Here is a 22756-nt window from a genome sequence, read left to right as displayed (position 1 = left end):
CACCATTGAGGGGTCAATAGGAGACTTTTTTTAATGTTCATGGTTTTTTTTTTATTTTTCAATTTTTATTTTTGTTCTCATACAAAGGTTGACATTTTCTACAATAGATATGAGTGTTGAAAAAAAAATTCCAAATCTTTTTTTTTTTTTTTTTTTTAGTGGGAGGGAGGGAATGAATGAAATTGTATTGCACTATGCTCTGGGCAATCCTTCTCCTTCTCTTTTGCCCATGATTTAATCAAGTAGATATGCAGATGAAAAGGAAGGACTCAGCTCTCAGTTTAAAAAAAGCAGAAAAGGAAATGGCAAAGAGAGAAAGTTTTTTCAGATTTCTTTTATTTTAATTTTTTTTTTTAAATTTAGAATGGGTTCATTTATTTGAAACAGACTGAGCCAATGTCCACCCTGAATTCTTGGTCAGCACCACTGATGTCCAAAAGTGCAATATGAAGGATAGGCAGGAGGGATGAGTTATTTGTTTTGTATTCAATAATTGTCTTTCTCTATTCACTGTCTTTTTAGAGCAGTGGTCTATAAGAACAGTGTAGGTGAACTTGCTGTTGGCCTCAGCAACCAGGTCAACATTATTGGAGACTTACAGAATGACAGCCTTTTTCAGATTGCCAGTCTCCTCATCCATGTAGACAATGCTGTTCTTGCAGTGGCAGGTGGGGTTTTGAGACAGTTGGCCAGCAGATGCATGCGAGTTGAGTGGCCATTTCCTTGGTGGTTACTCCTTCAACATTATATTCAAACTGGGTACCACCACTGATACTTGCTCCTAACCAGTTGTGCTTCTTGACCTTGAAATTTCTGTACCAGTTTTGGGCTGGGATATTTTCAGGTTGAGCATGGATGCAGGTTTTGCCAGTAGAGAAATCACAGTATACTTTGATAGCATCCATAGTGCATCCTTGGTTAGGGTCAGTCCAGTAGTAACCACTGCTCCACTCTGGGTGGCTGAGTCTCGAGTGCAAGCTGGGTTCTTCCTAGAACCTTCAGGAGTCAGAGGGGTCTTGATCTGGTCATTGAGGAATTTCGGAGTAGTATCAACTTCATAATCCTTTGGTCTAAGAGAAAGTGGTGAGTGAGGCTGGTCAGCCCTGTGGAAGTCCCCTTAATAAACAGAGTCCTGGCTGCCACCACTTGGACCTGGAGGGCCAGTGGGACAAGGGGGGACCAGGAGAGCCAGCAGGACCTTGACTACCCTGAGAGTCACAGATGCCAGCAGGTCCAACTGTACCAGGATATCCAATGGGAACATCTTTGCCAGCAAGGCTGAAAGGATCCAGCGCCCCTAGGACAGGCAAGACCCGTAGAACCAGGTTCACCTTGATTGCCATGTTGACCAGCAAGACCAGGAAGAATCTTGCAGTCCATTGGGTCTCCTTAAGCCGGGAAGACCTCTGGGCCTCTTGTCAACAGACTCTCCCTTATCAACCTCACTTTGTAGGCCACTAGGACCTCTTGGACCAGCAGCACCAATGGGTCCCACATCACCAATAGGACCAAGTTCATCATGGTTTCCATGTTTGCCAGTGGGATCCACAGAGCCATGAAGACCAGGTGCACCCACAGTGCCAACAGGACCAATGTTGCCAGGGTAACCATGTTCTCCCTTGTGTCCAGGTTGACCATCCTGGCCTGGGAACCATTCACAGCAGAAAATTTCAGACAACCCCAACCTTGATCTAGGAAACCTATGTGTAAAATAGCACCTCCTACTCTTAAGAAATCAAGTCCTTATTAATAAACTGGAAGATCACAAATATTTTGTCTATAATTTAACTAAAGTAATTGATAAACATTAGATTAATATAGAAAGAAGCCAAGAATGACTTGGGATTAAATTTCAATGATAAAAATAAGTAATACTCTCCCCAAATAACCTACTGTGTATTTCCCCTAGTTATAGAGATGTATAATTTAGCTTCTAGCTTCCCAAAGCCTATTGTTTGTTCTGTTCTATCTCTTCTTTGGCACCTTTTCTCTATTCTTCAGCCCTTATCTGTTTCTTTCTATAAAACCATACAAAAAATTTTAATGGCTACCTTGTATTTGTCACTCTTATTTCAGCCTTTTGGGGTTTTTTTTTTGCTTTTTTGCCCAGCCAGGTATAAACTTCTTTAAAACAAGGAGGAAATCATATATCTTCCTCCTCCTCAGAGGCTCCTCAGAGTATTGAACAAAAAATAGGTACCCAATAAATTTTGTTGATTATATTCATATATTAAATATATCATTCATATATTAAAGAACTAATTGTTTTCTGATGCTAATATATCACTGTCTCACTGTCTGATAACACAGGAGAATAATGTAAAGTATGAAAGTAAATTATTAGAAGCAGATGAACCCTGACTAAAGGATTTTTAAAGTAAATTTTTACCATATATTCATGTATTAAAAAAAGAAATGCTAAACATGAAAATAACTTTCAAAGAGCACAGCAGGTGTTCGATAAACCCGGAGGGTTGATAACAACAATTAAAAAAAAAAAAAAGGAAGCATAAATAATAAGAAAAGCAAAAGATGTCTCTATAGGGTATGCCCATTTTCAGATTAACAGATTAAATTCCTCAAAAATAGCACTCTCAATAATCATTTCATGTGGAAAATAAGCAGGTGTGAGCTGAGTCACATTTGCATACCCATGTGATTTTATATATTTTACATCTGTCTACATAGACTGGGCAATTTATTTAATCAGTTTAAAATTTAAGATTTTATTGTAACCACTCTAAAGATTCTTAAATAGTTATTATATTTCATTGAATAAGACTATTTAACATCATTCAAAAATTTTTCCTGTCACTAAATACCTCGGTTATTCTTTCCTTTGAGCAATCTTTGTTACTATGCATTTCTCTCTTCCCACACCCTTAAACATTGCTAAGACTTCTTTTCTATTATCTTTGAACAAGTGCCATTTCCTTTCAGCCTCTGTTACATAATTTCTGCTAGCTGAAGTATTGCCCAATTGATCTGCTTAAAATAACTTTCATCCTGTTAGCAACACTCCCAAATCCCCTCATACATACGCACATAGGCCTTATGTTGATTCTTTCTCACCTATTGCAGTACATTTTTGTACTTTGGCTTGACTTGCAAAGCTCTTGATAACATAATATTTCATAACTACTCTAACTTTATTTTTTACTCTCCCAATGTAATACACTATGAACATGTCATGATTCTCTCCACTTGTGTGAATTTATTCAAATACTTTCTTTTTTTATATATAGATTGTTCTTTAGGGTCCATTTCAATTTTGTGATGCTGGTTATGCCTACATTGGCTTTCAGTGATCTTTAACTACTGTGAATAATGACCATACTTATATCTAACAGACATAATTTTATATTTATTTGTTGACTTGTGGTTTTGTACATTTTTCTGCTGTTTAATCATATTATCTATTTTTGTTTAGATTATATATTTTTCAAAGATAAGTATATTTTCTTATTCTTATTAAAATAGTGTTGGTCACATATTATATGTTTAATATATGTGATCTAAATTATATCCATCTTCATATTGTTCAACAATAAAGCATTTGATTATGCCTCTTGTGTATACTACTGAGGCAGGCATTATACAGTAATTTATCCTCCCAAACTCTTTACTTCTATAGCTAGCAGAAATATATTGCCCCTACTGGCAGATAAGACAACATAAAGTTTCCTCTCTAATATCATGTAATATAAAAAATGAAATATCCCAATAAAATTTCCTACTGTAAAAGTGCTAAAACTCCATATTTAAAGCCAGTTAAATATACAACTAAGTATCAAAAGGATAGGAATCATAAGGATATATCTGAGAAAGGACTGTTGTCTAGGATGTTATATGAACTCCTAGAACTCAACAATAAAAAGACAAACAATCTAATAAAAATAAATGAGCAGGGCGCCTGGGTGGCTCAGTGGGTTAAAGCCTCTGCCTTTGGCTCAGGTCATGATCCCAGGGTCCTGGGATTGAGCCCTGCATCAGGCTCTCTGCTCAGCAGGGAGCCTGCTTCCACCTCTCTCTCTCTGCCTGCCTCTTTGCCTACTTGTAATCTTTGTCTGTCAAATAAAAAGATAAAATCTTTAAAAAAATAAAAAATAAAAAAAATAAAAATAAATGAACAATAGAAATGAACAGACACTTGGCATGCAAATGGCCAAAAAGCACATGAAAAACTGATAAGCATTATTAGTCATCAGAAAAGTGAAAATTATAATCTAAATGAGATATCCCTATACAATTATCACAATGATTGAAAATGAAAATATTTTTAACACTAAATGTTGGTGAAAATATGAAATATATTTTTATGGTGGGAATACAATGTGTATAACCACTTTGAAAGATCTTGCAGCCTTTTAAAAACTGAATATGCCCCATCCTATTATCTAGCTATGCCAACATCATCAGTTTACCTAAAAATTGAAAATATTTCATTCAAAATATATATATATATATATATATAGACATATATATATATATTTTATAGTAGCTTTAATCATAATATCCAAAAGCTATTTTTTATTAAAAAGTCCTGGTGTACCTCAACATGAGAGTGGATAAACAAATAGTATAGATTCATACAACAGAAAACTACTCAGCAATAAAATAAAACAAATCCCCAAAACATGCAACAACACAAATGAATCTCAAAAACATGCTGAATGAAAGAAACCTTATACAAAAGACCAAATATCATAAAAAAATCCATTTTGTGGCATTTCAGAACAAATATAATCTATTTTTAAAGAAAAAGGGATAAAAAGTGATTGTCTCTGGAGGTGGAAATGGAGGCAAATACTGATTGCAAAGAGGAATGAGAAAACTTTCTGTGCAGATGTTTATATTTGGTATCTTAATAACAGGATGCATTATATACATACCTGCATTTGTTAAAACTCAAAATTTGTGCAAGTTGCTGTATGTAAAATTTACAATTAAAATACAACTATAAACAAATATTGAACTTTATTTAATGGTATGCACGCTGATGTATTTAAGGCAGAAGTATAGAAATGTCAACAATGTAGTTTTAAATTAAAAGTAAGAGCTTTTATGGATGGTGAAATGATTAGATACATGACAAAACAAGCCTACTAAGTTGTTAATAGTAGGATGTAGATGGTGAGTACATGAATATTAACTGTAAATTTCTTTTAAATTTAGCCTATGTTTATATGCTAATATACCATAGAGACCAAACATGAATCTAAAGCATCAACTTGGAGAAGTAAGAATGTACATTCAAGTCTGGTGTCTGTCCTAAGAGAACCTTCTAAACCTAGGAACCTGAGGCTTTCATTTTACAAATGAGAAGATCGACAGCAGAAAAACCCCTTAGCATATACAAAATGTGGGCGGTGAAGAGGAACATGTGCTACAGTGTCAGTGATAATATGAATTAGAATAAAAAGAAAAATGTAAGGTTGCACAAAGGGACTGGTGAGAAAAATTAAATGCTTTGACATTAATTTATGTGAAGGAAGAAGAATTTCTGAAAATTCAAAATAACAAACTGACTCTATAATAGGATGAGGCTCAAATTTATACTATCTACATCATCTGAAACCCATACAGATATTAATGAAAGACAAGTGAAGTTAGAGCAAGACTTTGTTTATGGACATCCAGCATGAATTTAAAAAAAAAAGTTTTAGGCATTGAGGTTGATGAAAGATAAGATGCTGAAAACTACCAGGTCAAGACACAGGAAATGGTAGAACTCAGAGATCTAAAAAAGTGAGCCTAGCATTTATGACTATTTTACTGTGAGTTAGGAGGACAAATTTGAATTTTATAGTTTGGCAATGGTAACCCTTCTCCAAAATATCTTGTGCCTTAGGTTTCATCCCTGTGGACTACACAAGTAAATAATGTCTTGTATAAAATGCAGTTTACCTTCATGTCATTTGAATGAGCCAGAAGGTCTCAATTCCAGAAATAATATTGAGGTAATATGAACAAGTAGTGTTTCCAGTGACCTGGAAAATCAAATGAAAATGTTGAATAGAAATAACATCATTTTAAGACTCAAATTGTTTTTCTTTAATTAAAAAACACAAAATTGATAAAAAATAACCAGGTACACAAGGCTTTTTGTTTGTTTTTAAATTACTGATTTCAGGTTTCCAACTAGGATTTATAAAATTAAAAAAGCATTACTTTCACCCTAACTACAAGAAATGCTTGAAATCTGCAAGTTCACAATTTTTCTTGAATCCATCAGACAACAAAGTTTTCAAGGCAAACACCTGGACTGAAATATAAGAAAAGATAGAAAATGAGCATTGGCTCACTTGTGACAGAGTTTGGAAGAAAGAGACACTAATCATGACATAGATGGACAATAAACATAAGTGGATAGCTAAACTTTTCAGTGAATTACTGAAGGCCAAATGTGGGATAACATGAGAGTAGAATTCCTTGGAGTCGAAGACACAAAGTAGTTAATAATTATTTATGGTTTTTCCCTATGGCTCACCACCAGGTGCTCACAAGGGAGGGATTGGAGAAAGGTTCTTTTCGTGACCTGACCTGGAGAAAGGAATCAGCTCCTGCTGTGGGAGAAGCATGAAGTAGTCAGTGTTGACACCCTTTACTCAAGAACAAAGCCTTTGGTCACTAAGGAGGAATAGCTGACCCTGTTGCCTCAGAGCACCAATAAAGACTCACTGCAGGTCAAAGTAGGGAATAGAGAAATGTTTTCATCCCCAAGAAAGAGAAAAGCCATCTTGGACCCAGACAATTAGAAAAATTTTTAATGTAATTTCATTTTATTTTATTTTTTTATTTTATTTGAATTCAATTAATTAACATATAGTGTATTATTAGTTCAGAGGCAGAGTTCAGGGATTCATCAGATTCATATAACACCCAGTGCTTATTACATCACATGACCTTCTTAAAGCTAAAATTAACAAGTCAGGAAACAACAAATGTTAGCAAGGTTACAGAGAAAGGGGAACACTATTATGGAATCTTTTAATCCTAGGGGCAATTCAGGTACATTAAAAACCCCCACAACTGAGACCCAGGAATATAGGACTTGCATAAGTCTGAAGCTATACCAAGAGAATGAAGGAATCACCCTGCATGTCACCATCAGACTACCAATCACCAAGTAACAAACAACAGTAGTCTATCTCTGGGAGAGGTAGAACATGGAGAGAGACCCTCTCTGAGGATCAACAAACCACAGAGGACTAAAGTTGAAAGTGGAGCAGGATATATTTTGCTGCTTAACTGTAATTCTTTAGAAAAATAAATGGTATTTATCTCAGTTTTTATTGTTTTACACTTGATTTCAGTGTTCAATAAAACAGTAATGAAACATACACAAAAAAAGGTAAAAATATCCCACTGCCCAGAGAACGAGAGTAAAGCAAAACAAAACAATCATACACACACACACACACACACACACACACACACACACCACATAGATAAGCCATGTGTTGGGACTTTCAGTCAGGGATTTAAAATGACTATGATTGATATGTTGAAGTTTCTAGTGGAAAAGATGAATAACTTGCATGCAGAGATGTGAAATTTCAACAGTGATAGATAGCATAAGATAGGGTCAAATAGATATCCTAGAATTACAGCAATATAGTAACAGAAGCAAAGAAAGTCTTTGATGGTTTGTTAAATAAACTTCATATGCCCAGAGAAAAATCAGTTGACTTGAAGATAAGGCAATCTAATTTGCAAAATGAAACAAAGTGACAGGAAATAATGAAAAAAATAATAATAAAGCACCAAAACCTGTGGGACATTCTCAAATGTTCTAATAGATGGTTAATAGGAATTCAAGATGGAGAAAAGAATGTGAATAAAACAAAAATTAAAAATTAATATCTGACTAGAGATCCAAAAATGTCAAAGAATCTTAAGCAAGATAATTTCATAGAATCCCTCTCTCACCCTAAGTCAAGGTAAAGAAAAGAAATACACACACGGACACACATACCCAACTCCTATAAATATGTTTACATAACTTAAAACCACCTAAAAGACAAAAATAATGAAGAAAGGCAAAGAATAAAAAGATACATTACATATGAAATTAAAAAAAATAAGAATCACAACAGATGTCCCACCTGAAGTCAAGGGAGTAACTTTGTTCGAGTGCTAAATAAAAAAAGACAAAGAAAGGAAAGGAAAGGAAAAGAAAGGAAAGAAAATCTTGTTATTCAGAACTCTATACCCGGAGAAAATATGAGAAAGACATTTTAAGACAAATAAATACCTACAGAAAATAACTATTAATCTGTACTAAAAGAAATATTAAAGAAAGTTCTTTAGGCAGATGGAATATGATACCAGAAAAAAAAAAAAAAAGACAAACACAAAGAAAAAACAGCCCAGAAATGGTGAAAATAAGGAAAAATAATAAAAGTCCTTCTTTTTAACTTTAATTTCAATCAGTCTAAAAGAAAATTGCCTAAGTCAGTGAATATCACTAGATATTTTATGGAGATGCAAAGTAAAGTGAATATTTACTATGAAAAACTTTATGGTCACAAATTCAATAATTTGGATGAAATGATCAAATTCCTTGAAAGTTACCAAAGACACCAGACATTATTCAAGGCAGAGTAACTAACCTGTATAGTTTTACAATTAGAACTAATTTGAATTCAGAGTAAAATCAGTAAATACACACAGACACACACAGACACATTTTTAAGCAAAACATTTCAGTCAGATAGCTTCACAGGTAAGTTCTACCAAATATTTAAGAAGAAAAAATTACTGAATCTACACAAATCCTTCTAGAAAGTAGAAGAGGAGAGAACACTTTAGTGATCTAGAATACAAACTGATAGAAAAGAAGGAACAGGAGGGGGTGTGGAACAAACAGCTTAAAATCCATGAACACAGAATTAGAGAAATAAATGATGCCATGAAATATTCCAATGTCAGAATTATTGGGATCCCTGAGGTGGGTGGAGAGAGAGAGAGTACTAGAAGATATATTTGAGCAAATTGTAACTGAGAACTTCCCTAATCTGGGGGAATGAAACAAGCATTTTTGTTCTAGATGCAGAGAGGACCTCTCCCAAGATTAAGGGAACAGACCAATGTCACCACGTGTAATAGTAAAACTTGCAAATCTTATAAACAAGGAAAACATCTTAAGGGTAGTTAAGGGGAAGAGATTCCTTAAATACAGAAGGAAGAACATCAGAATAATTTTAGACCTGTCCACAGGGACCCAGCAAGCCAGAAAGTGCTGCAAGACATATTCAGGATACTAAATGAGAAAAACATCTAGTCAAGAATACTTTATCTGGCAAAGCTCTTATTTAGAATAGATAGAGAGATAAAGATCTTCCAAGACCATCAAGAACTAAAAGATTAAGTGACCACTAAGTCAGCTCTGCAAGAAATATTAAGGAGGGTTCTATAAAAGGAGAAAGACCTCAAGAGTGATATAGAACAGAAATTTACAGAGACAGTCTATAGAAATAAAGACTTCACAAGCAACATGATGATAATAAAATCACAACTTTCAATAATCACTCTCAATGTGAACAGCCTAAATGCTCCCATAAAATGGCACAGGTTGCAGATTGGATAAAAAGACAGGATCCAGTCATATGCTGTCTACATGAGATTCATTTTGAACCTAAAGATACATCCAGACTGAAAGTGAAGGGATGGAGAGCCAATTTTTCATGCTAATGGATCTCAGAAGAAAGCTGGGGTAGAAAATTAGATTTTAAGGTAAAGAATGAAGTTAGAGATTCAGAAGGAATCTTCTTAAAGGGTCTATCAGAAGCTAACTGTTAACCAAAATAGACATATCGATAATAATATGTCAATAGTAGGAGACCTCAGTGTTCCACTCTAAGCAATAGATCATCTAAGCAGAAAAACCAACAAAGAAATAAAATCTTTGAATGGCACACTGAACAGATGGACCTCATAGATACATACAGAACATGCCACCCTAAAACAACAGAATACTCATTCTTCTCATGTGCATATGGAACTTTCTTCAGAATCGACCACATACTGGGTCACAAATCAGGTCTCAACCAATACCAAGGGACCGAGATTATTCCCTGCATATTCTCAGGCCACAATGCTTTGAAACTGGAACTCAATCACAAGAAAATATTTGGAAGAAAGTCAAGGAAGCTAGAGACCATCCTGCTCAAGAATGTTTGGGTCAACCAGGAAATCAAAGAATAACTTAAACAATTCAGATAAACTAATGAGAATGATGACACATTGGTCCAAAACCAATGGGATATGGCAAGGCAGTCCTAAGGGGAAGATACATAGCCATCCAAGCATCACTCAAAAAAAAAAAAAAATCCTGAATACACAAACTATCTTTATACCTTAAAGAACTGGAGAATCAACAACAAATTAAACCTAGCCCATGCATGAGAATGGAAATAATTAAGATTAGAGCAGAGATCAATGAATTAGAAACCAAATACAGTAAGGCAGATCAATGAAACTAGAAGCTGGTTCTTTGAAGAATTAATAATATTGATAAGCCACTGACCAGACTTATCCGAAGGAAAAGAGAAAGGAACCAAATTAATAGAATTATGAATGAAAGGGGAGAGATCACTACTAACACCAAGGAAATAGAAATAACTATCAGAAATTATTATCAACAGCTATATGCCAATAAGTTGAGCAAACTAAAAGAAATGGATGCACTCCTGGAAACCTATAAACTACCAAGACTGAAGTAGGAAGAAATTGACAACCTGAATAGACCAATAACCAGTAACAAGATTGAAGCAGGGATCAAAAACCTCCCAAAAAACAAGAGTCCAGGACCTGATGGATTTCCTGAGGAATGCTACCATTCAAAGAAGAAATAATATGTGGGAGGCCACGGTAAGGCTTGAGACGAGAACCAAACCAGGCCCTGACTTGTGGCTCCTTTAAAGGCTGAATAGCCAAACAAAAGGCTTAGGTTGATAAAGTCAAGTAGCACTGAGAAAGGGTCTGTGCTATGTGTTGCGTGCTCACCTACGTGACTTCCCACACATTTGCTAGTCAGATAGAGATGATTTGGCCGGGGTCAGAAATTCTTGGCTGGTCCTTGCTGTCCTTGCATGGGCTATAGACTACACCACTGTAAGACTGTGCTGTGCTTACATAAACTATGTCTTGAGTGGCCTTGAAGTCAGTACATCTGGTGCTAGAGGGTCTGCTATTGGTGCTTGGGAAATAGATAATGGGAAAGCTTGAAGGATTTTCTGTGCATGTTGCAAACTCTTTCGTAATCAACTAAAAATAGATACTTTCTTATGATTGTTTCTGTTAGCTATATAATGCCTTGCTGCCTTGAATAAAATTGGCACTATTGGACATCCTCCTTGGTGCTCCTCCTGCCCCCATCTCTTTGTCACTTAATTTCTTTTCACCATCCTCTTACCCTCTTGACCCTGGTCGATTTGTCGCGCCTGCCGCGACAATAATACCTATTCTCCTGAAGTTATTAAAAAAAAAAAAAATAGAAACTGAAGGAAATCTTCCAGACTCTTTCTATGAGGTCAGCATTACCTTGATCCCAAAACCAGGAAAAGACCCCATCAAAAAGGAGAATTTCAGACCAATATCCCTGATAAAAACGGATGACAAATTCTAAACATGATCCTAGCTAATAGGATGCAACAGTACATTAAAAGTATTATCCTCCACAACCAGTTGGGATTTATTCCTGGGAAGCCAGAGTGGTTCAACATTAGCAGATCAATCAACATGATAGAACACATTAATAAGAAGAGAGAGAAGAACCACATGATCCTCTCAATTGATGCAGAAAAAAAAAAAAAACACATTTGTCAAGATACAGCATCTGTTCCTGATTAAAACTCTTTAAAGTATAGGGATAGAGGTAATATTCCTCAATTTCATAAAATACATTTATTAAAAACCCACAACAAGTATCATTTTCAATGGGCAAAAGCTGAGAACCTTTCCCTTAAGATACTTAAGATCAAGAACACAACAAGGATGCCCAGTCTTGCCACTACTGTTCAACATAGTGTTAGAAGTCCTAGCAAAAGCAATCAAACAAAAAGAAATGTATTTAGACTGACAAAGAAGAAATCAAACTGTCTCTCTTCACAAATGACCTGATACTTTATGTGGAAAACCCAAAAGACTCCACCCCAAATTACTAGAACTTCTACAGCAATTCAGTAATGTGACAGGATATAAAATCAATGCACAGAAATCAGTTGCTTTCTTTTACATAACAATGCAACTGTAGAAAGAGAAATTAGAGAATCAGTTCCATTTGCAGTAGCACCAAAAGCCATTAAGATAACTTGGAATAAACCTAATCAAATAGGTAAAAGTTCTATACCCTAGGAATACAGGAACCCTGTATGCTATGCCCTAAGACTACAGAACAGTCCTGAAAAAAATCAAAGAAGACACAAAAAAATTGAAAAACATTTCATGTTCATGGAACAGAAGAATAAACATTATTAAAATGTCTATGCTGCCTAGAGCAATCTATACTTTGAATGCCCTCCTGATCAAAATACCCATAGCAGTTTTCAAGGTCCTGGTACAAACAATCCTAAAATTTGTATGGAATGAGAAAATCACCAAGAAATGTTGAAAAAGAAAAACAAAGCTGGGACATCATGTTGCCTGATTTCAAGCTTTACTACAAAGCTGTGATCACCAAGACAGTATGGTACTGGCACATAAACAGACACAGAGATCAGTGGAACAGAATAGAGAGCCCAGATATGGACCCTCGACTCTATGGTCAGCTAATATTCAACAAAGCAGGAAAAAATATCCAATGTTAAGAAGACAGTCTCTTCAATAAATCATGCTGGGAAAATTGGACAGCTATTTACAGAAGAATGAAACTCGACCATTCTTTTAAACCATACCCAACGATAAACTAAAAATGGATGAAAGACATCAATGTGAGATAGGAATCCATCAAAATCCTAGAGGATAACAAAGGCAGTAACATCTTCAACGTGGGCTGCAGCAGCTGCTTTCAAGACACATCTCCAAAGACAAGGGGGAAAAAGGTGAAAATGAACTTTTGGGATTTCCTCAAGATAAAAAGTTTCTGCATAGCATAGGAAACAGTCAACAAAACAAAGAAGCAATCCACGGAACGAGAGAAGATATTCACAAATGACACTACAGACAAAAGGCTGATATCCAAGATCTATAAAGAACGTCTCAAACTCAACCCCCAAAAAACAAGTAATCAAGTCAAAAAATGGGCAGAAGACATGAACAGACACTTCTCCAAAGAAGACATGCAAATGGCTAACAGTTACATGAAAATGTTCATCATCATTAGCTATCAGGGAATTCAATCAAAATCACATTGAGATACCACCTTATACCAGTTAGAATGGCAAAAATTGACAAGGCAAGAAACAACAAATGTTGGAGAGGCTGTGGAGAAAGGGAAATCCTCTTACACTCTTGGTGGGAATGCAAGTTGGTGTAACCACTTTGGAAAACAGTGTGGAGTTTCCTCAAAAAATTAAAAATAGAGCTACCCTATGACCCAGCAATTGCACTACTGGGTATTTACTCCAAAGATACGGATGTAGTGAAAAGAAGGGCTATGTGAACCCCAATGTTCATAGCAGCAATCTCCACAATAACCAAACTTGAAAGAGCCAAGATGCCCTTCAACAGATGAATGGATAAAGAAGATGTGGTCCACTTACACAATGGAATATTACTCAGCCATCATGATGAATACCCAAATCTTGCATCAGCATGGATGGGACTGGAGGAGATGATGCTAAGTGAAATAGGTCTGAGAAGGTCAATTATCATAGTGTTTCACTTATTTGTGGAACCTAAGGAATATCATGGAGGACATTAGGAGAAGGAAGGGAAAAATGAAGGGTGGGAAATCAGAGGGGGAGATAAGCCATGAGAGACTATGGATTCCGAGAAACAAATTGAGGATTTTAGAGGGGAGGTGGGTGGGGGATGGGTTAGCTCAGTGATGGGTTTTAAGGAGGGCATGTATTGCATAGAGCACTGGGTGTTACATGCAAACAATGAATCATGGAACATTACATTAAAAACTAATGATGTACTATATGGTGACTAACACAATAATAATAATAAAGAATGAAAGAAGTCCCAAGAATCTACAAAAAAGCTACTAAAAATAATAATGAAATTTAACAAGGTCACAAGATTCAAAGAAAATACACAAAGTTTTCTTTCTCTCTATATTAGTAATGAATAATAAAAATTGAAATGTAAAAATAAATATTTTACAGTAGCATAATGAATCATAAAATACTTAAGTAGTACTTCAGCAAAATGTGTGCAAGATCTTTATGCTGAAAACTATAAAATATTAATGAAGAAAATAAAACTCAATTGAGAAATATACTGTGTTCAGAGATTAGAAGGTACAATATTGCTAATATTGTCAGTTCAACCTTCATTAATCTATAGAGTCAATGTTGCCTCCATCAAAGTAACAGTAGGGCTTTGGTAGAAATTTCCAAGAACAAACTGGGGGGACTCGCATTTGATTTTATAATTTACTCTAATGGCATAATATTTAAGACAGTGTGCTGTTAGTGAAAGTTAGAAAAGTATATCGATGAAACAGAACAGAGTACTAGAAATGCACTCATATGCTAATGTGGTCAATTTATTTTGGGCAAGTGCAAAAACAAGTCAATGCAGAAAGTACAGTTTTTGTTTTTTTTTTTTTTTTTTTAACAAAAGTTGCTGTACCAATTGCACAACACTATGCACCATAAAAGGACTTCATTCAAGACTTTTCTCCACTTACAAAAATAATCACCAAATCCATCATAGACTTTCAATGTAAAACTTAAAACAATTAAATTTCTGGAAAAATAACACAGGAGAAAATATTTGTGATTGTCTTAGTCAAAAGTTTTTTCATTGTATCACATAATACATTATCTGCAAAAGAAAAAAAAGATATATTGTAGTTTATCATAATTAATGAACTTACACTGTTTGAAAGGCAATTTTATAAGATTGAAAAGACAAAGTCATGAACTGAGAAAAATATGTGTATATCTCCTAAAGTGCTTGTACCCAGAATACATAAAAAAGTGGATCTCAAATATATAAAGAACTCTCACAATTCAATAATGAGGCAATAAACAATTTAAAAATGAGCAAAGGATTTAAATAGATACTTTACTAAAGAAGTCATGTAGATTAGAAACAAACATATAGTTAAAAAAAAAAGCTCAACAGCTCAGTAATTTAGGGAAATGCAAATTAAACCACCATGAGATAATACTATACCTATAATAGTATGGCTGAAAATCAATGGCTATACAAACTATCTTTAAGGATGGAGAACAGCTCAAATAGTGAAAGTCTATTGTTGAGAATACAAAAATGGCACGGCTTATTTGGCAAACATTTTGATAGGTTTTCTTTAAAGTTAAAAATACCATTATGTCCAGCAATCCCATTCTTAGATATTTACCAAATAAAAATGAAAATTTTTAAATACACACAAAATGTATGCAGATATTTTTAGAAATTTTGTTCACAATTTTTAAAAATTAGAAACAATCCTAGTCTCATAACTAGAGTTACAAAAGAATTAGAGCTTTAAAAAAAATTGTGTGGAATAATTCTAAGACTTAACCTACATCAGAGCAATTAAACAGATTACCAAAAATCTTAAAGAATGTTTATCATGAAGCTTAAACTACAACATTATAAATATAAGATTAAAATTACTAACAGCATAATGATATCAGTAACTATGAATTTAGATATTAAAAACATCCTTATAAAGAGTTGGGGAAGGTACTCTAATAGAAACTAAGAGTATTAATGAAAAAAATGGGACTTTTTTTTCTTTTCATCCAAGAGGCATTCCTGAAATACATTATGCTATCTTTTACACATTCTTAAAGAGATGATTCTCTACTTCAAAAAAGTAGAGAATTGGGAAAATTGATCATTGGGAAAATTGATTTAAGAAAATTGATCATTGGTATAACCCCTAACTCAGTTGATAACTTGCATAAGCTCTTATGTTCATTTTCTATATTCATTATAGTAGAGAAGACTGTCTCTTAATTATTGTAATAAATAGGATTTTGAAAAAGATGGGACTATATATATATATATATACACGTGTGTGTGTGTGTGTGTGTGTGTGCGTGTATGTATGCAAGCATGCAAGTGGTGGGAGGGGCAGAAGGAGATGGAAAGAATCTCAAGCAGCTGAGTGCAGAGCCCTATTATGGGGCTTCTCTCACAACCCTGAGATCATGACCTGAGCCAAAATCAAAAGTTGGAAGCTCAACCAACTCAGCTGCCCAGGCACCCCAATTATGATCCATGTTGAAAAACATTTTTGTTATTCCAGATACTTCATAAACATTTGCAGTCAACACTTATTCCCACTCTCAGGCAATCACTGATTTATTTTCTGTCTGAATGGATTTGTCCTTTCTGAACATTTCATCCACATGGAATCATGCAATATGTGGTATTTTACACCTGGCTTCGTTTGTATAGAATGATGTTTTTGAGATTCATTCATGCTGCAACATGTAATAACAAGTGTTGGCAAGTATATGTAGAAACAGGTACTTTCATACATTCCCAGTGAAAACGTGAACTGGCAAAGCCACTTTGCAAAAACACATTTTAACAGTTTCTTAAAACCTTAAATACATGAGGCTACCATGTAAACCAACAATGCCATTTCTATGTTGTTAGCCTAGAGAAATGTAAACACATGTCCCCACAAAGACTTGGATATTGTACTTGAATATTCATAGCAGCAGCATTCATAACCAAAATCTGGAAACAATCCAAATGCTTATCACTGGCAGTGGAAAAGCAAAATATGGTATATTTATAAAATGAAATGCTACTCAAGATGAGTAAACAGTTTCAAAACTGTTGCCATGATTCAGATCTTAATAATAAATAGACTCATGCATTTTTTTATTTCATTGATACTTATTCTATAATAACAAGCTCTTATTTGTATAAATTATATATTTTTAAAATTTTATATCTCCATCTGAATATTTAAAAGTCTTTATCAATTAAGAGATGGGAAATTATATGTTTAAATTTATTATTAACTTTACAGTGAGAAACAATGTACTAGAGAGTCAGACTTCTCTGTGGAAGCCCAAAGCTTGAAATTCCTCTCATTTCAGAAGATATAATAGAAACGATAGTAATTATAAAAGTCTACTGCCTTTTATTTTGTACCTGGTGATTCCATTAAGCTGCTTTTCTAGAAGAGAGTTTCTTACACATTACTACAAATCAGAATCTCTTAGGGTGTTTATATAAAGTATAATTTCCAGGGCCTTCCCGAGATTCTGATGAGTGAGTTATATATGGAGGCCAGGAAGCTGTGATGCCAATAATCAACACAGGTAATTCTAACTTACCCAGTATGCGTCATGTGGGAGTCACTGTTCTAAAAGAAAACAAAAATAAAAACAAAACAAAACAACAACAACAACAACAAAAACACAGCAGATACCTGCTTATAGTGAGGATTAACAGAATTCCAAGCTCAGGACTCTGTTAAATGCAATTTAATACATTTTAATAAAGTATGAAGGAAAGCTGACTACCTCCAAAGAGTTTCTAATTATTTTTAAGCATTACATATATCATATCCTGGCAAGAGAAAAAGTACTGCATGACAATTCAGATTTATGAATTTTCTTCACAATAAGAGCTAATTACAGATTTCCTGTTTCTGAAAGAAATACACTTACAGACAAAGCTTCATTTTTAAAAAGTGTCTTTAATCAATGCAATCAGTCAACAAATATTAATTAAATACCTTCTTTACATAAGAGATTGTAGAACATGTAGAACATGATCAGAATAACATTTTCATAGATTTTAGGAAGTTTATGGTCAGTCTCTTTGTTGTTCATAGGCATAGAACCAAATAAATGTAATGCTAACTAAATGTAAGTTCTCCTATATCTTAGAATAATGGATATTTGTTGAGTATTCAGTATATGACAGTGATCACTGTATTTGGGAATAACATGCATTATAAGTTTAATTTTCAAAAAGTGATGATATAGGCATAATTATATTATAATATAAGAGATGAAGAAATAAAGATCTCCAGATACTAAATGGTGGAGGAAGATGAGCAACTAAGTTTCTCTAGCTTCAATGTTTGAATGCATTCCTCTATATAAATAGATATATCAGCATCCAAAAGAAATTTAAATTATAGTCAATTAATTTTCATTGAAAGGGGACAAGATGTGAGAAAAGAAGAAAAGTTTCCTAAAGCTAGAGTATATGTACAGATGGTCATTGAGTTATGATTGTTCAGTTTATGATTTTATGACCTTATGATGATGTGAAAATAATATGCATTTAGTAGGAAAAAACCTTTGAATTGTGAATTTTGATCTTTTCTCAGTCTAGCAACATATAGTACAATACTGTTATATGGGACGGTGTCCATGAGCCACACCTCATAGTCACTCATGTGATCATGAGTATAAACAACTGATAAGCTTACAACCATTCTGTACACATGCAATCATTCTATTTCCCATTCTCAGTACAGTATTTATTAAATCATATGAGATATTTAACACTTCATTATAAAATGGGCTTTGTGTTGGATGATTTTGCCCAACTATAGGCTAATGTAAGTGTTCTGAGTAACTTTATGGTAGGCCAGGCTAAGCTATGATGTAAGTTAGTAGTATTAAATGCATTTTTAACATGGTATTTTCAACTTGTGATTGATTTATCAGGATATAACCTCAACATAAGTCAAGGAAGATTTGTACTTGAAATCTGCACAATTTGGAAAAGTAGAGGACATTCAAGCAAAAGAAAATGATGTGAGTAAAGATGTCCAGGAACATGTTGGAGTTATTTGGTGTGTCAGTTTATAAAATGTTTTGAATAGGTTTAGAAGAAAAGGGAAAAAGGGAATCAAGTAAAGTCTTGGTTGAACCTTGAATGTTGAGCTAAGAAATCTGAAATACATCTTATCTCAAATTGGAAGCCATTTTTATTTTATCTTGGGGGATAAAAATAATATACTTAACAAATAATTACTAGCTGGTCCTCTGTTCTAGGCTCTATGGTAATTATTGGAGGCACGATGAAGAAAAGATAGACACAATGACTATTCTCGTGAAGTTGGCATTATAGTGAGTTTAAAAAGTAAATAAGCAAAATTATTATGAATTATAATAATTATCTTAAAGGAAACGAGGTTTAAAAATAGAAAAAAACTCAGAGCAGAAGGGGAACAACATATGTGTTTCAGGTAGAGAGGAGAGGAGGTGACATATAATCTAGTGGATAAGAATAAATTTGCCATGCAGTGTGAGGAGATGTGGCATATCGGGAGATGGAAGGTTTTGTAAAGACTATGAGGAAGAGAAGTCATTTGGAAGTTGAAGAAAGATAAAAACAATACCATGTTACTGGAGCTTAACAAAAGAGATAAAGAGTGGCTCAAAATGAATGTATTAGAAACAAGGGCCAGATCAGGCCAGGTTTATTGCCATAGTAGAATTCCAAATATGTTTGGATGCATCAACTAGTTTTAAGTAAGAGAAAAACATGGTTTCAGTTCTCTTGTTTGTAAGATCTCTTTTCTTCTCTGTGGCGAATGGTTCCAGATATAGGATGATAATGGCCTAGTTTAGTTTGATGGTGCCTTGAAGCACATGAAGCACATGTTCCAAAACAAGTACACCTATCAGAAACAGGAAAAATACTTTTGACCAGTCAACTAAAGCTTACACTTAAATGTCTGATCTTACATATATGTGACCAAACATTTAATATAGGCAACTAGAATGTCATTTAGTTATGTAATACCATATACCAGCCCCAGTGATTATATTAGGGGGTTTTGTAGTTTAGACATTTGTGTATAAGTCCTGCTTCTCCACTTAGCTGTGTAATCTTGGAAAAATTACCTGAACTATTTTGGCTTTGATATCCTCCAAAAAGAATAATATATGATATATATGACAGATCTTCTATGAGAATTAAGTGGAATAATACCTATTTCACAAAGTACATGTCATTGAGTAAGAGATTGGGAAATGTTAGCTAAGGCTCAACACTGTATATTGATAATAAGAAGAAAAATAAAACTTTTTTTTTTCTTTTATAAGTAAAATAATTATATATGCTTTCCTTCTGAGGTTAGTAGGGTAGTTTAAAAAAATTAACAAAGTATGTATCATGAGGCATGGCCCCAAATGACTGTGTAATCTCATCCTGGGTCACTCCAGACTGATTGTCTGTGTCTCATATAAAAAAGGACAAGGCAACTACCTTCAAACCCAAATTTCAAATTTCTCTGAAATGACTTCTCTGTTGTTGAGGTATGAGAGTTCATTTAATCATATTTTTCATGTTCTAATAAAATGTTAGCTTTATTTCTGAAAAAGCTGGAAAAGAAAGTTCATTCTTATAAGCAATGCAGTGGTATAGACATAGAAGGGTCTTTGCCCTAGATTTGCAGTTACTACTTCCTAATTTCATCATAAATTGGTCTTTCCTCCCATAAAACAGGACCGTCAGAGCTGGAGAGAAGCCACAGAATCTTCACCACTAAATAGTAAGAGTAGAATTTCCATTTTATTAGTTGGCTTTCCAGCATATAATCACAGTGGGATAAACTGAATAGGAATCTTGTCACACGGTGCTGGCTCCAGAGAGGGAATAGGAACAGAGCTGTATCAGATATAATTATTATTAAGATTAACTGGAAGCAACAAGTTTGAGAAATTGGTATTAGAAGAATAGTAACTGATATGCATAGATGATGTAATACCAAAAAAAGGCCAGATTTGGAGACATTGCCTGGGGTCAGGAATAATAATTTGATTGAGGTAAGGTTGAATTCTTAGCCCTCATGGAGAGCTTAGGAGGAATTGGGGAATTGAGCTTCCTCTTCTTGGTGCTTATTGAAAGTCTTAGGGGCATGTTAACTGGTTGAAAAATATAGAGTTCAGCCTCACATCACTTCCTTTTCCCCCCCTTTTTAAAAACTGCTATACCCTCTTTTTTCTTGGAGTAGGTCCTCCTTGTTTCTAGTTAGAGTTGGCTATATTCCCCCTAACTGTGACTTTCCCACCCAAATTCGAAAGTTTTCATTCATTTATTTATTCACAAATATTTATTGAGTGCCTGCTATATAACTATCTACAGTTCTAGATTCTAGTGATGTAACAATGAACAATAAACAAAAATCCATACTGTAATCAAAATTACATTTGAGGAAGGAAGAGACCAGAGAATTAACAAGATTAATATTTCAAATATATGATATGATAGGGATTAAAGAGGGCACTTGTGAGAGCACTGGGTATTGTAGATAAGTGATAAATCACTAAATTCTCTTTCTGAAACTAATATCACACTACATGTTATCTAACTACAATTTTTTTTTTTTTAAGATTTTATTTATTTATTTATTTATTTGACAGACAGAGATGAAAAGCAGGCAGAGAGGTAGGCAGAGAGAGGAGAAAGCAGGCTCCCCGCTGAGCAGAAATCCCAATGTGGGGGTTTGATCCCAGAACCCTGGGATCATGACCTGAGCCGAAGGCAGAGGCTTTAACCCACTGAGCCACCCAGGCGCCCCATCTATCTACAATTTAAATAAAAACTTGAAACATAACAAAATAAAATAAGGTTAAAACAATTAAAATTAGGTATTAAATTTTTGTAACATAATAGAACATAATAGATATACACTTTTTCTTTTGACGTTTTTAGCTTTGGACTTAGAGTTTTCCATTTTATTTAATGTGAAAAATGGACTGAAATGATAAACTGAGGGCTGAATAAAAATTATTTTAAAAATATATGTTGTGATATGTAGGTGCTAAAAAATTAGAGGGTGGAGTATATGAAGTTTGTATGTAGTTAGCTGTGGTTTATGGTTTAGATAGGGGGACCTGGAACAACTTCACTGAGAAGAAAACTTTTGTGTCAAAAGTTGGAAGAAGGCAGGGTCAAATATAATACAGTGAAACAGTGGGTGCAAAGATCCTGCAGAGGGAATGTATCTGGTATAATCAGCTGGTGTGGTTGGGGCAGAGTGAGGGTAGACATATTATGAGAAAGGTTAGAGTGGTAAATGCAGGAAGGAGCACACATTTTATAAAGCTTTGTAGGTTGCCTTAGTCTCCTCAGTCTGTTATAACAAAATGCCATCGACTGGATAGCTTATGAACAACAGAAATTTATTTCTCATAGTTCTGATGGCTGAATGTCTGATATCAACAGCTGGATTCTTGTGAAGGCCGTCTTTGAGATTGCAGACTACCGACTACTTGCTATATCCCTCACACAGTGGGAGGGGCAAATTAACTCTGGAGTCTCTATTATTAAACACTAATCCCATTCACAGAGGATTTACCTTCATGGTCTAAGCGCCTCTCTAAGGCCCCAACTCCTAAAACCATCACCTTGGAGGTTAGTTTTTTTTTTTTTTTTAAGAGTTTATTTATTTATTTGACAGACAGAGATCACAAGCAGGCTAGAGGCAGGCAGAGAGAGAGAGGGAAACAGGCCCCCCGCCGAGCAGAGAGCCAGATGCGGGGCTCAATCCCAGGACCCTGGGACCATGACCCCAGCCGAAGGCAGAGACCCCAACCCACTGAGGCACCCAGGCACCCCTGGAGTAAGGATTTATATATAGGAGTTTTGGGGGGACATACATGTTCAGACCATAGTGGTGCCCTAAGAATTTTGG

At 34.6% G+C, this 22756-nt stretch overlaps 1 pseudogene; it reads right to left on the bottom strand.

The window, feature by feature from the left end:
- Nucleotides 1-374: 374 nt before the first annotated feature.
- LOC116870361 lies at nucleotides 375-22466 on the bottom strand (annotated as a pseudogene).
- Between the last annotated feature and the right edge of the window lie 290 nt (nucleotides 22467-22756).

This window comes from Lontra canadensis, unplaced genomic scaffold (assembly GCF_010015895.1).
Source record: "Lontra canadensis isolate GAN:19392208 unplaced genomic scaffold, GSC_riverotter_1.0 scaffold23, whole genome shotgun sequence".
Taxonomy (NCBI): Eukaryota; Metazoa; Chordata; class Mammalia; order Carnivora; family Mustelidae; genus Lontra; species Lontra canadensis.
Note: the sequence above shows the minus strand (reverse complement) of the source record. Positions and strands in the feature narration are given on the sequence as shown.